The sequence below is a fragment of the Nesoenas mayeri genome, assembly GCF_963082525.1.
Source record: "Nesoenas mayeri genome assembly, chromosome: 2".
In the NCBI taxonomy this organism is placed as follows: domain Eukaryota; kingdom Metazoa; phylum Chordata; class Aves; order Columbiformes; family Columbidae; genus Nesoenas; species Nesoenas mayeri.
This window is the reverse complement of record NC_137543.1, coordinates 81698143-81716370: the sequence shown is the minus strand read 5'-3', so window position 1 is coordinate 81716370 and position 18228 is coordinate 81698143.

The following is an 18228-nucleotide window of genomic DNA, read 5'->3' as shown; positions in this document are numbered from 1 at the left end:
ACCAGTGCAGACCATAATGGCAATTCCTGTGGTTACAACTGTGTACGCTGCCTGTGAATTTGGCTACAATCAAAATTATTTTCTGCTTCCTGGAACCTCCATTTCACTGCATTCAGCTTAATTTCTTCTAATGCAATGTAATCTTAAATCTCTGGAAAAGCATGTAAAATGAGAGTTTCATTCTCACTTTTTGTAGAAATTAATGGCAATCCTAGTCTGGCCAGTTCAAAAAACACACTTATTCCATATGGTAATACACCTTCTTTTATACCTACATTGTATCTGTTAAGTATTGCAAAAGTAGAGACTCAATTCATCTCAGAGCATAACACAGGGCTGGACAAAGATACCTGAGATATATTAAGCAGTGAAAACAATATGAACCTCTGCTTAGACTAGTCATCCCTTTAAAAAACCGTAGCCCTCCACCTGACTTGAATAACACACTATAAAAGAGTTATACTGCATTTACCATGAGACTTCAGAATCGGGGTTTGAGCAAGCTTTCTTTGCTACAGTTCCCTATTGTGCAACATAGCCATATCCTTTCTTTTAATTTCTGAATGAAGTCTATGGATGTTTACACTAGGTAAAGTCCTGACCTTGTGACAGTTACATTATGACCATAAGAGGAAAGCTAAATATAAATGCAATTGTCTATACTAGCAGATGATTAGAGCAGTCACTGGTATGATTTTGACTCAGTGAAAAACAGCATTTTACAAACCAGCTCCTTGGTGCAGTTTAAGGGTGAGAGTATTCAAGGAAAGACAGGCAAGAGGAAATTTCCATGCAGCCTCTCTATTCTGGATGTTAACAGCACACCTCATGCAGCTGTGAGGTATTGCATCCTGTTCAACCTGAGGTCCCAGAAACATCCATGGCATTTCTTAGTAGAAGTAATTGTATTGCTTCTGTTAGTCTTCGTACTGTTCAATCACTGAAAGTTAATGGAGGCTTATCCAAGGATTCCAAGAGCAGCATAGTCCATACTGTGGAAACAGATTTCTAGAGAAAGTGTGTTTAGTAAAAACCACTGTACACCCTTAATTTTATTCAGTGTTAGTTCCCAAAAGATGTTTGATTATATCTATTAATTCAAATTAACTGAAGCTGAGGTTAAAAGCACCAACACTGCTTAATTTGATGGTCTTACCACAAGAAAGGATTGAGGCTGGATAGCTGCCTACACCAGACATTATTTTTCTTAATCAAATGTTATTCACTTTACAACTTACATTCTAATTTATTGAGTTCATATTACCTAGGTTTGGACTGTGCATAACAGTAAGGTTTCTTTAAAATCTTAAATTACTCCTGCAAACTATTAGAAATAGTTTAACTCCAGACAGCAACTAAGTTTCACACAACCACTTGCTCATTTCCTCCCCCAGTGGGATGGGGGAGAGAATCGGAACAGCAGAAGTGATAAAACTAAAGACTGTTTAATAGGTAAAGCAAAAGCTACACACACACAAAAAAAAAAGCAAAAACATGGAATTCCTTCACTGCTTCCCATTGATAGGCAGGCATTCAGCCATCTTCAGGAAAGCTGGGCTCCATCACAAGTAATGACTACTTGGGAAGACAAATGCCCCAGCTCCAAACAACCCTTCTTCTTCTTCCCCCAGCTTTACATGCTGAGCATGTCATGGAATAGCCCTTTGGTCAGTTTGGGTCAGCTGTCCCAGCTCTATCCCCCTTCAGCTTCTTGTGCACCTCCAGCCTGCTTTCAGATGGAGTGGTGTGAGAAGCAAAAATGACCTTGACGCTATGTAAGCACTGCTCAGCGATAACTAAAACATCCTTGGATTATTAACGCTGTTTGCAGCACAAATCCAAACCATAGCCCCATTCTAGCTACTATGAAGAAAATTAACTCTATCCCATCCAAAAACAGCACAGCATCTTATTTTGATTTTCCAGATATCTGTTACGCGGTGAAACTTCTATGGTCACATTATGCTGAAGAGCACCTAGTTAAGAACTCAGATTTAGAAAGTGGCTTATTAGGTAAGTTATATAGTATTTCAAGTCATATTTTCTGATCTCTTGTTTTCTACTTGATTCCATCTATAGGCTAAAAACTGCTAAGGAAATGAAGCAGTTCTTCAATTTTATTTTGTATTTGCAACATCCACTATGTACAACCAGACCTTATTATTTTCCATACTAATGCAGGACCAAGAATAGAATTAATAATTTCCTGTTGAGTTTTTCTACAGTACTGCTTATTGTTGTGTCTAGACAATCATTTAAGGAGTTTTCACAACACACTCATTAAACAAGAAGGAATTATTTTTCCCATGTCACAGATAAAGTCTTTGTGGCCATAGATGAAAATACGTTATTTAAATGCCATGAGGACTGAATTACAAATTCAAAAAATAAATATTTTTCTACAGTTCTTGGTCATTCACAACTTTCAACTTCAGTGGAATCTGTGATTACTCCATATCCATGATAAATCAATCCCAAGTATTTTGAGTCAATAAGGGTTTTCATTATATTCTTCAAGTCAGAGAAGAGATCTGTTTGAATGATGCAGGACTGAGTCCAACACAAGGGAAATAAATATTATGTTCCTGTATCAAATCTTGCTTTAAGCAATTTCTCTTAACATTCAATGGAATTATAAAATAATTTAAGCTGAAAGGGACCACTAGAAGCCATTTAGTTAAATCCCTTGCTTAGGATGTCCAAGGTCTTGTTCAGTCAAGTTTTAAATATCTCTGTGGATGGGCAGTCCACTGTCTTTCTTAACAAACTATTCCAATGTGTTTGATTGCCTGCATTGGAATAACTCTTTCTATACATCTAATGAGAATTTCCTTACCTGGTACTTATGTTTGTTGACTCTTGTTCTATGACCCTGCACTTCCAAGAAGTGTGCTCAGGCACTGAGATAGAATGCTTCTGGAAAAATGGTATGTGATCATTTGCTGAGTAGCAAAGAAGGGGGTGACATAAGTTCACTGAAGAAGCTCTGAAGCTGTTTTGAAGATGAAATGAAGAACAGATAACTGGTTTGTACCTGTTGTGTGAATTCTAGTGTTACCTGACTCAAGATAAATTACTGAGAAAAGATCAAGATTTCCTGAGATAACAAACTTCCAATTCAGCTGATTACATCATGAAAGATTACAGAAGACAAACATACAGTAATGGGATTAGACTAAATTTATCCTTCCAGGTTATGAGACCTGGTAAACTAGAAGAATACAAGACCAGGACTCAGAACTCCAACAATAATGTGTTAGCAATCTAGCCGTAACAGAGAATAAAAAAAGAAAGCTGTCACTCAGAAGGGGAGAGTACATTAATTGTATATTTATGTCATGAAGGTGAAGATGCTTTAGTTATTAATTATTCTATTAGTTAGACACAGGTTTAATTTCAAAATGGCTGCTGTTTATCTTTTTTATACCCATAATTACTATAGATACATTAATACAAAATCTAGCTCTTTAGGAGCCAATAGACATGAAGTTCATAACGGTTTTGCAATTCAAAATATTGTCAGAAATATCCAGTATAAGCAGCAGTATGAGAATATTATCTTAGGAATGGAAAATTTCAATTTAAACATTTTGCTCTGTAATAGAAGAGAATTAATTTAGGAATATAATTTTTAGATAATTTCCAAGCCAAATTATATAAAATGGAACATTTTAAATTTTAATTTTAAAATTAAAGAAAAGAAAAATTTGCATAATAACTATTTCCCAAACATGGAAATGCCATTTACAGTAAACATACATGGAAAATGAATACTGATTTGCAAAATTAACTGTCAGGAGACACTAATAATACAAGAAGCTAACAACATTTACTTGTATCAAGATCTAGGAAACAAAATCTCAGAAGATGTAATCTCTGTGAAATTATTTTTACCTCCAATGCTTTTAGTTAATCAGCATGAACAGATTTATTTTAAACTTAGAAACATGTACTTATTAATGGAAGATCATAAGAGATTCTAACTTTAGGACTCAAATACTAATCTTGAGAAAATAACTACACACTGATTTTACTAATAAAGTGACAAAAAGATACGCTCTCACCCAAACACTGAAGTTCTCTTCTTGGCATGCAAACAAAAAATATCTAAAAATAGAAGAAAATTTTCTGAAATGAAGTTTCTTACAATCTGGAAAAGCTATAAAAGACCTCAGAAGTGAGGGTTTTTTTCCTGTTTTCCATGTCATTTCTTAGCTTCAGATGGAAGATCTTAGATGTTATGAATCTCACATAGTATGAACAAGTATCCTGGACTGCATATCCTCATCCAAATTGTTAACACACAAGCACATTTCTGGTCTTGATTAGACTAGAATTAAGGCTGTTTGTTTGGTTATAAAAAGCTCTGCAGAAAGCAAGTCTTTAGTCATTATATTTACCAAGAAGTTGTCCTTCCGCTGGAATAAGAAACTGTCTGATACACTGTACCAACAACATGATTTCTACCAGAAGTATGATTTTTTTCAAGATAATATGTTGTTTATCCTTACTCTTTTCTATGACTTCTGTATTTGGGTATCAGTGGTGAAATTTAGAATCTATTTAGATTATACATGACATGTTTTCTCTCTTCTAAATAGACTTTTAAAACCCCAGAAATTCATTAAAAGCAGCACTGTTGATATCAGAAAGAGAAACCTCTAAAATAAAGGAACAGCAATATTTCCAGATCAACATCATTTTGGATATTTCTGCAGATGAGAAAGATACATCTTATTCAATGGCCATGCCACAATTTATTTTAAGCCTTCCAATTAAAGTTCTTCTTCAAATTGTTCCTGTGTTTAACCATTGGAGCATTATGAATACTACATTTCTTGAGATTTATAATCTAATCTCTCTCATGAGGGTTCTGATTGTAATTCAAGCAACTGCAGCACATACAAAATATGAAAAGACAAGCTGAGTTTGCAAGAAACTGGGAGTAGATACTAATTCTACATTTTCTAGGTAATGTACATTAGTGTTTTCAACAATTTAGCTTAGCAAAAAGCTTAGTACAATTATAATAATATACCACGGTATCTAATGGATGACTCACTAAATACTAATATCATACTGCAATTCCTGTGCCAGATGAAACCATAGATGTCATTATAGCTGAGTAATTATCCAGGAAAGACAAATAAATAATACTGGTCTTTGTATTGGCCATATTTCATTGCACACTTATGTTCAATTATTGTCCATAATAACACAGCCTTTTAAAAACTATGGTTTAGTTTCATATCTTCTACTGAATAACTTATTTCATGTTTTTGATTTAATATTTACTAAATTGCTTTCTAATAGAGTCTTATTATGTCTATTTTCCTGCTTCGTCTTTCAAACCAGAAGTAAATTTTTGATTTCACTGCTACTTTAATATTTTAAGTTTAGTGTCATCTCTGAATTTCATCAACATAAAGTTTACTCTTGCTATTGAATCCCCAAAATATTAAATGAAATATTTTTATAGGCCCCAACTGAACATGTCTCCCAATAATCTGTCAAAAAAAGTCATTATTAAAAATATTTTCTGTATACTCTGAGATTACCTCATCAGACCACTGTATTGAGGATATACTTCAGCATGTGTCCTTGTTTTGTTAAAAAACAAGTTTCTCTTTTAGTGAATTTGCCTGTCAGCTAAAGCTTCATATTAGCTGCATTTTTCTGAAGAACCAGATTCATGTTTTGGTAAACATAGCAATGGAATGTGAAGTTATTGATAAGCATGGATGGACATCTCACGAGAGGGGCAACGAGAAACAGATGACCAAGAAACTGACCGTGTATAACATTCCATTCATGTGAATACTTCATATAAAAGTGGGAGATCATGAGGATCACGTTCCTTTTTTGTCCTTTTTTTGGTTATGGCTGACATAAGGAGAGGACCTTGGTAGTCGTCCCTGCGAACTGAGGCTTAGTGAGAGATTGAGTCCAGCTCTGGTTGGCTGCAGAGTCCAATCCAGAACTTCAGGTGCTGGCTCTGCAGTTGCTGAGACTTTCAAGATTGGTTTTGTATATTTTGTATTATTTTCTCTGTTTTTATTAGTAGCATTAGTAAAACATTTTTAATTTTTCCAACTCTCTTCTCTTTGTCCTTCTTTTCCTCCCGGTCACCTGTCCTTGGTGAGAAGTGGGAAGGTGGGGAGGGGGAGTAGCGAGAGGAGATTAACAATACATCTGCCACGGTTTTATTGTCACCCCACAATCAAAACCCTCGACAGTGGGATAACTTTTCTGTTTGTAGTACATATAAATAATATATTGTTGTGAAAAAAATACTATTATAATTGAAATCAAATATATTTAGCATTCATTTTACAAAAGAATGATTGGATAAATTGAATGATACATTTATTCTATTTCAATTATAAGTCTGTTTTCACTACCCTTTTACACAATTTAGGTTATTTGAAGAGATATGACATTAAGAACAAGAAAGTAAGTATTAAGGAACTAGATTTGCTTCCCTGGTTAGAATCAGCTCTGTGTATGGATCTCAAATGTAAAAACTTTGATTCTTTCCTCTTTTTCTTTACCTTAGCTTATTAGGATGTATACGAAAAAAGTTTTTCTGTCTTGATAAGGACTTCTATATTTCTCTAGTTTTGATAGATTTCTTTTGTTCTTGAAAAGTCCTAAAACTAATTTTTCAGAGTTTATCTTATTCAAAACATTCTGTCACTAAAATCAATAATGTCAACTCTTAACATCAATTGAAATCTTCTTGGACATTTTTGATGTCCCTTAATGCTCCAAGTTATACATTAGTGAAACAAGATAAGTTTTTGTATTCTCAGCATCGAGTATTCCTTAATATAACTGTCTGTTCATAGCTACTTTAGAAAATCTCATTACTTTCTAATTACCTACTCATCTTTTCTTCTTATTAAATACAGTTAGCTGAACTCATATTTTTTTATTTTACCATTTTCTTTTTTTTTTTTTTTTTTTTTGTATTATCATTAGCTTAATTCCCCATTTATCAGGCCACTGTATCTTACTGTATTTTTGATAAGCTTGAAAAAACCTTCCCTTTAACTCACTTAAGCCTTTTGGATGTTATTCTGCTCTTTTTTTTTCCTTCCAACAACTGTACGTGTCACATTAGAGACTTACAGTCATTCATCTGATATTTTCCCATATTTCATGTAAAGTTGCAAAGCTATTGCTTAAGCAGTAAAAACCTAATGGCTTTTTGCTTGCTTGCTTGTTTTTTTTTTTGTTTTGTTTTGTTCTAGTTGGGGGTTTTGTTTGTTGGTTTCTTTTGGGGGTTAGTTTGTTTCGTTTGTTCGGTGGTTGTTTTTTTGGTTGGGTTTTTATTGGTGTTTTTGTTTTTGGGGGGTTGTTTGTTTGTTTTTTTTCTGTTTAAAGGACTCAGAGTATCCTTCCAACCACTTTGAATTTCTCTCAGTTGATATATCCAAAAGTCAAGTCCTGCATATGGCTGGTTCTGGCATACCAACAGAAGGCTGTGGAAGCCTTCATACTCTCTTGATTTCTCAGTTGCATGAATCATTTTATGGTGGTAACTCAATCTGACAGCATCCCTTTTCCTGAGGGTGAATCTCCTTGCACTGGTGTATCATGTGATCTCAGATCTTCTTGTCTGAGTATTCAAGTTTTCACCAAATTCAGGTGGTTTATATTTACCAGTAACTTCCTTAGTCCTACTCAAGACTAGCCAGCAATTCAGGATGGCTTATTTACTTCTCAGAATCATAAAGGGACCATTCTCAAGAAACTCATATTTATTTTTCATCTGCATAAAATATCAGGAGACTGTCAGGTAACAGCAAGCACAGAATGCTTCTATAAGGGACAGGAAGCCAGGAGCTGTGCATAACAAGACCGGTAGAGGCAGTTGCCTCATTGACAACTTATAATCTTTAAGTTAATGAAAAACAAAGACCTGACAAAACTACCTCAAGTTCTTTCATCAAATATTGCACTTATGTATAATATTGGTTTTTAAGATGTACCCAAGCAAAGAAGGCAGAAAATTTGTTCACAGAAGGATATAGTGACTTAAAATGGAAAGCATGAAATACTCACACACTAGTAGGTTTAAAATTTTCCCATAGAAAGGAACACTACATCTATGATTTGTATGGTTTGATTCCTTTTTCTAGCATATATTGTCTTTTCCTCACTTGCATACCAAGTGTGCTTCTATTGTTATCAAAGCAATCCTATTTCATCTCAATCTGTCTCTGAACAGATGGTTTTTTGTTGCTTTTTGTTTTGTTTTGTTTTACATCGTCCTATTTTAATTTGTCCAGGCACAAAGGAAAACAGTTTTCAACAGACACTCCTTGCTTCTGCATTCTGTCTAGAGGGGGACTAACTGGCTGTGTAAGCTAGACATTTTTAGCCCAAGATAGTATTTAAATTCTGTCTGCTTTTCCTCATACATATGCATATATGCATTAACACTATGGCAGAATAAAACACCCTGAATCAATTCCATCTACCACTATCAAAGGCATTAATTACATATTTCCTCTTCTGCATACACCATCTTTGTTAAGGTATTTACCTCTGAATTCCTAGCAGAAAAATTCATCAGAAATGTAGTGTACCATTAATCAAATACTTTTAGCTTTCTCTAGAATGCCCATGGCCAGTCCTACATACTAGTTTGCCACACTTTTCCTTTAGTTAAACAGCTTTTCTCCCTGACATTCCACTCCTTTACCCTTCACTACTGATTTAATGAGAGAAACTTCCTTGTAGTCTGATACATTACTGGCATGATATGTCACAGTCTGATATGTTAATTAAATATGCACTTTCAGTCTCATTCTGCTGATAGAAGCCAGAAGTTGGGACAACAAGATCACTGACTCACCAGTAAGATTTTTATTCATACATACGTATATGCAAATATATATATGCACACATTGTCTTCTATGAACATCTTCTTTTAAGAATACATGTCACAAAAATTGTTCATGGTATTCCTTCTATATCAAGACATTCTAGTGTTTCTGCAGTGTATTAAGACTTCCCTGTATCTATGTAAATATTTTGTACAGGCTAAGATTGCATTCTTACTCTTTTCATAGCAGCTTCACTTTGATGAGCTACATCTATGATGTGTTACAAAAGAACTCAGACTTTTTTTCCTCCTTCTTAAACATGGCAGAGTCCCACGCTGCAGTCAATATTCTCATTATTCCTCTGTAAGCTCTATAGTGTTCAAAGTTATGTCACTTGTACTGTCATAATTCTTCAGGCTATTCAGTTCTTATTAGCTGATATAATTATCTGCGTGTTTTGATAAAACTTCTCACCTTTCTGTCGACAGGTATCTTTAGCCCATTTCTATTTTTTCTTCTGTGAAGATTTTAAACTGAGTCTAGATTTCCCAAAGACTAAGTTTTTTGAAGATATCCATTAGGAACCTCCTCCACTAGATTTCTTTTAGATGCAAACTCTTGTTGTCTCATATAGCCAGTTCTTCAAAATGAGATGTACATCAGTTGAGTTAGTGCTTATTCTTCAGTTTAATCCATTACTTCCCATTTGACACTATAGCAGATGCTTTATAGATGACTGTATAACATCTGTTAAATTTAGTTTGGTCAAAATCAGAAGAAACAGAAGAGGAGAATCTGACATGATGTCTCTGGTATATTCTAGATGGACTATTTACTTCCATATCCTTTAAGATTTGAGGTTGAATTCATAAGTTCAAGTCAAGTCAATAAGATCTAAACAGTAAAGAAATGTGGTATAAACTCCATCAATGACCTGTTCTACTTCAATATGAATGCATCCTTCATCTTACATTTAAAACTGTATTAAAAAACACGTTAAAACATTAACCTTTGCCCTTTGAGTGAAATAAAAAGTAATCTATTTCAATTGATTCAACCTTTTCAAGTAGTCCATTGTATGAGTTTGGTTACCTTTTGATGCCTTCTCACTTTGAATATGTTCTTAATGTTGTCTAACTGACCAAAGGAAGCATCAAAGTAAGTCACTTCAACTACTGAATTAATTTCTGCAGATAATACAGTTCAATTTCTTTCCTCTTCTATCACTATTGGCAGTAGTAATATATGTCAACAAAACACATATGATTTATTTTCTTATTTTTACTTCAGTAGGCAAAGAAGACGTATTGAATACTCAGAATTTAACCTTCTGTGTAATACATTTCGGCTTAGTCCATCAATGAAGAAGATAAAACACATATACATGCACTTAATCATTGCCCGTGCTATTTTTGCCAAGTTGTAAACTTATTTATTCAATTTGGTGAAAACACTTGCTGATTTTTACAGTGAGAGTTCAGTCTTTCCATCAAAACCAATACTACAGTCACAAAGAAATACAAGAGAAATTATGAAGTTCTCTGTATGTTTGAAATGTAGGCAAATTGAAAGATCAAGTAATTTTTAGTAAGCTCTCCATCTTACTTAGTGTAATGTTACATATACTCAGTATGTCTGAAATGACTTCCTCTATTTTCTCTGGAAAAAAATCCACATCACTTGTGTCTTCACACGTCCACAAAAACTATTAATCCTATAAACAGAACACAGACAATACAGTCTAAAACTGCCTTCTGGCTTCAATTGATTCTCCTTTGCAACCTGGACAGATTGAAAGCACAGGTTAGGTTTCAGTCTACTATCCTTTATGTTCAGCACAAACTAAATAATTTTGATGTATAATTTTATAGACTTGGCAATGTACAGGCACTTACTATTACAGAAATGTATCTTTTTTTTTTTTTTTTCTCCAAATTAACTTACTGTAACTCTATCTTCTCTGAATCCACACTTTTTTTCACTACTTCTGCCTCTCATCCCACAGGTGATATACCTAGATGAGTGACAGAATCCATAAATAACAATCTTGAAAACTGCAGTTGACTAAAGTTCATTGCAATTCTTTTAGCTATATTTCCTGCACTTGACACAAACTATACTTTTCATAACATGTTATGTACAATATGAATGTAATTTTCCAGAAATTCTTTTTATTTTTATTCTACTCATTTCACTTGTTCTTGGATGCTGCCAACATGAATGGCTTTATATTTTGAAATCTTTTCATTCAGTACTTGATCCTTCACAGAATTTTGATGTGTGTTACTCTGTAGTATGTTTGGGTTTTTTTTTTTTAATGCTATCTGTATGTGTATATGACAGCTTGTACCAGGTTCATAAATAATGATTTGAAAGGTGTTCGGTTAAATTGCTGCCAGTGCTTAGCTTTGCAGAACCCCCTTGACATGGCTAATTATACTGCTCCAGATACTTTCTACTAGAGAGTTTTTTAACAAAGACTCCAACCCAAAATTAAAACTCATACTTTTGACCTTTTAGATTAAGATAAGTGACACATCAGCCAACAGTGCGCCCTGGTAGCCAAGATGGCCAATCGTGTCCTGGGGTCCATCAAGCACAGCATTGCCAGCTGGGTGAGGGAGGTGATTATCCCACTCTACTCTGCATGAGCGTGGCCTTACCTGGAGCACTACATGCAGTTCTGGGTGCCACAGTATAAAAAAGATATGAAGGTACTAGAGAGTGTCCTGAAGAGGACTACAAAGTTGATGAAGGGTTTGGAGAAGAAGCCATGTGAGGAGCAGCTAAAATCACTTGGTTTGTTTAGCCTGGAGAAGAAGAGGCTAAAAGGAAACCTCATTGTGGTCTACAGCTTCCTCACAAGCAGAGTAGGAAGGATAGGCACCTATCTCTTCTCTTTGGCAACCAATGACAAAACCCAAGGGAATGGGAGGAAGATGTGCCAGAGGAGGCTTTCTCTCTTTCTAACTTTATTCTGGGCACATAAGGGTAACACTATCGTGAGTTCTGTTGATGAAATCTCGTTAAGTTTTGTGTTAAAGCTACAAGTTTTGCCAAGTCACTATTTGCTGTAACTCCATTGAGTTTTTAGTAAATTCATTATTTAATTCAACCTCTTGCATAATTGTCTTTACTCCTGGTTACCGCACGGAGTATTTGAAAGTTAACTCTGCCCTCACCCCACTGAATGGGATGGGACACATGCAAGTACATGAGTGTGTTTCAAGTTAATTTGTCAATCATTTCCACATAGCTACATTATCATCTTCTAAAATATTGTCTCCTACTGAAGTTCTTAGCCAAAAAATAGAACATAATGCCATTAATTTATGTCATCCAGCTGAGAATTCGTAATCTCACTTCAATCATCTCTACAACTTGAACATTTTTTTCCTTTGCTAGAAAATTCCCATTTCATCTTATGATTATGGTTTCTATTTAGTTAATTTCTTTAAACTTATCTAAGCATTATCCAGATTTTTATTATAATTATACAACAATCACTCTGACTGCTTTTTGTATATTCTTAGATTTTTTAAATGTCCCACATTACCAATTTTGCATCACTTGGAACTTTGCAGTCTATAAAGCTGTTAGAAATGGAAAAGTGACTGTTCTGTTTTGGTTTCTTTTTTTTTTTTTTTTTACCTCTCCCAGGAAAAATCACACACATCCTTTTGTATGACAGAAATAATTTGCCAGAATTTTAGAAATTTATATTTTGAAAATATCTACAAGTGATATTTACTTAACCTTTTGAATAAAAATTTCTTAATCAAAGGAGTGCAGAAATTACTTTGGTTACCAGCTCTCCAGATCACTCTAGATATCAGGAGGCAAGGATTAGACCACCAAGTAAGTGTGCATCTTTTCACACTACACAGCTTTTGAGCCATGCTGTGTCATCATTTTGGGATAGGTGTAGAATTGAGTGAGGCATCTTGACTGGTTTGGGAGACTAGTTCACAGACTCCCTTGGGAGGCAGCTCTGAAGGGCAAATGAGTCCAGGAAGGGTGAGAATTCTTCTAAAAGGAAATCTTAGAGGTACAGAAGCAGGCTGTCCACATGTGCTGAAAGACAAGCTGGTGGGGAACACTGTCTTGTCTGAACATAGAGCTTTGAGTGGAACTCAGGAAAACAATGAAAGTTTATGACTTTGGAAGAAGGGGCAGGCAACTCAGGAGGACTACAAGGATGTCATGAGGTTATGCAGGAAGAAAATTAGAAGGGCCAAAGCCCAACTAGAACTTAACCTGGCTACTTCCATAAGAGGCAATAAAAAAAGATTACATAAATGTATTAGCAACAAAAGGAAAGCTAAGGAGAATCTCCATCCTTTATTGCATGCAGAGGCAAACATAGTGGCAAAGCATGATGAAAACGCTGAGGTACTTACTGCCTTCTTTGCCTCAGGCTTTACTAGCAAGGCTAGTTTTCTGAGTACCCAGCCCCCTGAGCTGGAAGACAAGGATGGGGAACTAAACAAAGCCCCACTATTCCAAGGGGAAATGGTTAGTGACCTGCTACACCTTTTAGACACATACAAGTTTATGGGGATGGATGGGATTCACACAAGGCTACTGAGGAAGCTGACAGAGGTGCTCACCAAGGCTCCACAATTTATCATCAGTCTTGGCTAACCAGTAAGTTTGCAGATGACACCAAATTGGGTGGGAGTGTTGATCTGCTTGAGGGTAGAAAGACTCTACAGAGGTGTCTGGACCATCTGGATCAATGGCCTGAGGTCAGTTGTGTGAGGCTCAACAAGGCCAAGTGCTGAGTCCTGCACTAGGGTCACAACAACCCCATGCAACACCACAGGCTTGGGCAAGAGTGGCAAGAGTGGCTGGAAGGCTTCCTGGAGGAAAAGGACCTAAGGGTTTTGGTCAACAGCCAGCTAAACATGACCCAGCAGTGTGTCCAGGTGGGGAATAAGGCCAACAGCATCTAGTATGCATCAAGAATAATGTGGTGAGCAACAGTAGGGAAGTGATTGTCCCCCTGTACTTGATACTGATGAGGTTGCACCTCAAATACTGTGTTCACTTTTGGGCCCCTCACTATAGCAAAGACATTGAGTTGCTGAAGTGTGTCCAAAGGAGGGCAATGAAGCTGGTGAAGGATCTGGAACACAAGCCTTATGAGGACCTGCTGAGGGAACTGGGGTAGTTTAGCCTGGAGAAAAGAAAGCTGAGGGGAGACCTTACAACTCTCTATAACTACCTGAAAGGAGGTTGTAGTGAGGTTAGTGTTAGTCTCTTCTCCCAAGTAACAAGGGATAGGATGAGAGGAAGTGGTCTCAAGTTGTGCCAGGGGAGGTTTACACTGGATATTAGGAAAAATTTCTTAACTGAAAGGGTTATCAAGCACTGGAAGAGGCTGCCCAGGGAACTGCTGGAGTCAGCATCTGTGAAGGTATTTTAAAGATGTGTATATGTGACACTTAGGGACATGGATTAGTGGTGGACTTGGCAGTGCTAGGTTCACAGTAGGACTGGATGATCTTAAAGGTCTTTTCCATACTAAACGATTCTATGGTTCTGTCACGGAGGGAGCCCGAGGTTAGTTTAAGGGACAACAGGGTCCAAAACAACTTTTACTTAACCGGTGAGAAACAGGCTTTTAGCACTCCAAAAGTGACTTAAGTACAAGTTTGGATATCAGTTGAGGAACATTATTAAGGGGCAGCAACTAATACAACAGGCGGTCCACAGAGTGCGTGCACATGGCTTCATCCAAAACAATGCCTGAACTGTCTCTGAGTCCGGGAGGAGTACACACTTGCGGGATTATTTTAAAAGAGATACACGTATTTGTAGTGAGTATAGAAAGTTAATACACTCGTGATTGTGCGAGGGTAAATTTATAATAGACTCGCAATCCTGCGAGGGTAAATTTACTTACACATGCAAATGTGCATGGAATATTACATGTGTTTATGTGGAAGCACGGGAGGAAAATACACTCATGATTGTGTGAGGAAATAATTTATATACGCGCTCGTATTGAGCACAGAAAGTTACGCGTGCAAATGTGCATGGAAAGTTACACATGCTTATGTGGAAGCACAGGAGGAAAATACACTCACGATTATGCGAAGATTAATTTTACACGTGCTCATATTGAGCACGGAAAGTTACACGTGCATATGTGCACAGAAAGTATAAATATACTCGCAATCCTGCAAGAAGTTTTACTCACACACATGGCGGCAAGGCAAGCGGAGTCTCCATCCTGGGAAGGGGGGCTCTCAGCAGGCAGCATCTTGCTTGTGCTCTGAGAGACCCGCAACAATGGGCGCAGTCTTGATGAGAGTCCCAGTTTTTATATTGGCCGATCAGATCTGGCTGTAGGCATTCTAGAAGCTTCTCTACACCCCCACACTGGCTGTGGGGTGCCCTTGAAGCCTCCAAACATCCCCCACACTGGCCGCAGGCGCCCAGCGGCTCACTGGTGCCTCGGCACTCCCTTCTCCTAATGGCCCTGGCCAGGGTGCTCAGGGGCCAAACAAGAGAAGCTGTTAGCCTCAAGTAGCAGAGAGAGAGGGAGATGTGCCTACTCCTTCCATACTGAAGGAGGGAGGGGGAGAGAGGGGGGTTTGCATCCTGCCACAGGTTCTATGGACAATATTTGTTCTAAAGAGGTGGTCTAATATTAAATATATAGTCTTCATCTACTAAGCTGCATAAAACAAGGCCAACTTTTTAAGACTTTCCTCAACTGCAGAATCCTATGCAGATACCAGAGAACATAAGGAGATTTTTATATTCATGCACACAAAGGTATACTTGTTCTATATTTTGGAAGAGGTGATATTTTTTAAGCATAGTACCTTAAAAACGAGGCAGATACCAGTTTAGAGATGGAAATAATTTAATTATTTTCCATTGATGTTGTGTTACTTGGAATATCACTGAGTTGACTCTGTCTCTCGTGCATTCAAGAGTGGGAGAATGGAGCAGCATATCTGGCATACTTACACCATCACTGGAGTTCTGTGACAAACTACTAGTTGGTATGTAACACCTATTCTCAATTTTGTGTCTTTCTTCTTTCAAGAATACCTTGAGTCATTAATTTAAATGAAGAAGTGTTTTGGTTTTTTGGGTTTTGTATTTTGTTTTTTCAGTCTAATGTCACAAATATGCAGTCTTCCTTGATATTATTGAAAAACTGACATATGGTGTGCTTATCAAAGGAAAGGAAGGACAAATAAACTAAATTTTAAAATTGTATTATTTAGTCAGCATGGTGTGCGTCAGCTACAGATTAACCAGAAACAATGATTTCTCATACTAACATTCAGTAAAATGGGTACATTTCTGCTGCTTTTCGTAGATCTATGTTACCTTCCTTAGGAATCCAACATTTTTTCAAATGAAAAGAGCTTGTAAAATAAAACACTTGTCCATGACTCTTAGTAGCACAAGCTTGATACAAATTATGAAAAATTTCATTTCCTCCAGACCAAATAACATATACTCTCCAGTCTCCACCTGCACGTTAACTTATCAACATAAATACACAGGTAGGAGAAATTAATGTTTAAAACTATAGATCAAATCAATATGACAAGACCCTGTGATTTAAGAAAAGCTTAACTACAAAATTCTGCTAGGAAAGCTGTAGATTCAGGGAAAAATAAGGAAGAAACAAATCACAGAGATTTATGAAAGAGATATGAGAAAATTTGATTTTAAATCTGAAGCAAAACCTCAACACACAATTTAGGAAAGTTACAGAACTCTCAAAGAGGGTCTTTTCAACATGTTTCTCATTTGCAATCTTCTTTCTTAGTGAGAGACTGTGATTTGGGAGGAACAGCAAACATTTGACAGCAGAATGCCTTCATTGGTCACAAATGTGCTCTTCTTTTAGGACTGCTTGTCACCAAGGTGATCCTCATGAACACATGATAACACTGTAATTTCTTAATCTACCACTGGTGACCAAGTCTAGAAGACAGATACATATGAATTATGCAAAAAAAACCAGTGCCCACATCAAGTTGAAGCACTGCATGTGGAATCTGTATATCAAATGCAGCCTTGTGATAAACTGCACGCTCATTTACTTTGAGATTATTACAAATTTGGGTTGCAAACTGGCTTAAGGAGAGAAGCCAGAGAGTGGTAGTCAATGGTGCGGAGTCTAGTTGGAGGCCAGTATCTAGTGGAGTGCCTCAGGGGTCAGTACTAGGGCCAGTATTATTCAATGTATTCATTAACGATTTAGACGAGGGAATAGAGTGTACTATCGGCAAGTTTGCTGATGACAGTAAGCTGGGAGGAGTGGCTGACACGCCAGAAGGCTGTGCTGCCATCCACCGGGACATGGACAAACTGGAGAGTTGGGCCGGGAATAACCTAATGAAATTTAACAAGGGAAAGTGTAGAGTCCTGCATCTGGGCAGGAACAACCCCAGGTTCCAGTACAGGTTGGGAAATTACATATTAGAGAGTAGTGTAAGGGAAAGGGACCTGGGGGTCCTGGTGGACAACAGGATAACCATGAGCCAGCACTGTGCCCTTGTGGCCAGGAAGGCCAATGGCATCCTGGGGTGTATTAGAAGGGGGTGGTTAGTAGATCGAGAGAGATCCTCCTTCCCCTCTACTCTGCCCTGGTGAGACCACATCTGGAATACTGTGTCCAGTTCTGGGCCCCTCAGTTCAAGAAGGACAGGGAACTGCTGGAGAGGGTCCAGCATAGGGCAACAAAGATGATTAAGGAAGTGGAGCACCTCCCTTATGAGGAAAGGCTGAGGGAGCTGGGTTTAGTTTGGAGAAGAGGAGACTGAGGGGTGACCTTATTACTGTTTATAAATATATAAAGGGTGAGTGTCATGAGGATGGAGCCAGGCTCTTCTCGGTGGCAAACAATGATAGGACAAGGGGTAATGGGATCAAACTGGAACACAAGAGGTTCCACTTAAATTTGAGAAAAAACTTCTTCACGGTGAGGATGACAGAGCACTGGAACAGGCTCCCCAGGGAGGTTGTGGAGTCTCCTTCTCTGGAGACATTCAGAACCCGCCTGGACATGTTCCTGTGCGACCTCACCTAGGCATTCCTGCTCCAGCAGGGGGATTGGACTAGATGATCTTTTGAGGTCCCTTCCAATCCCAAACATACTATGATACTGTGAAATTAAATTTAATCTCTGACATTTGAAATAATTTAGAACTATAGTTATTTAAGACTTCCTGGGGAAGAGGGCAATTAAATACATTCACAGAACTATCCAGTTGTTTGTAAGAGCCTTCTGCAGATATGAAGATCTTGTTTAATAAGAAAGCTAAATGTAGAAAGTCTGAGAGATGTAGTCTATTTTACATACATTAAAAAACTGTAACACTAACAAAGATGTAGTGAAGATCAATGTAAGATCTTA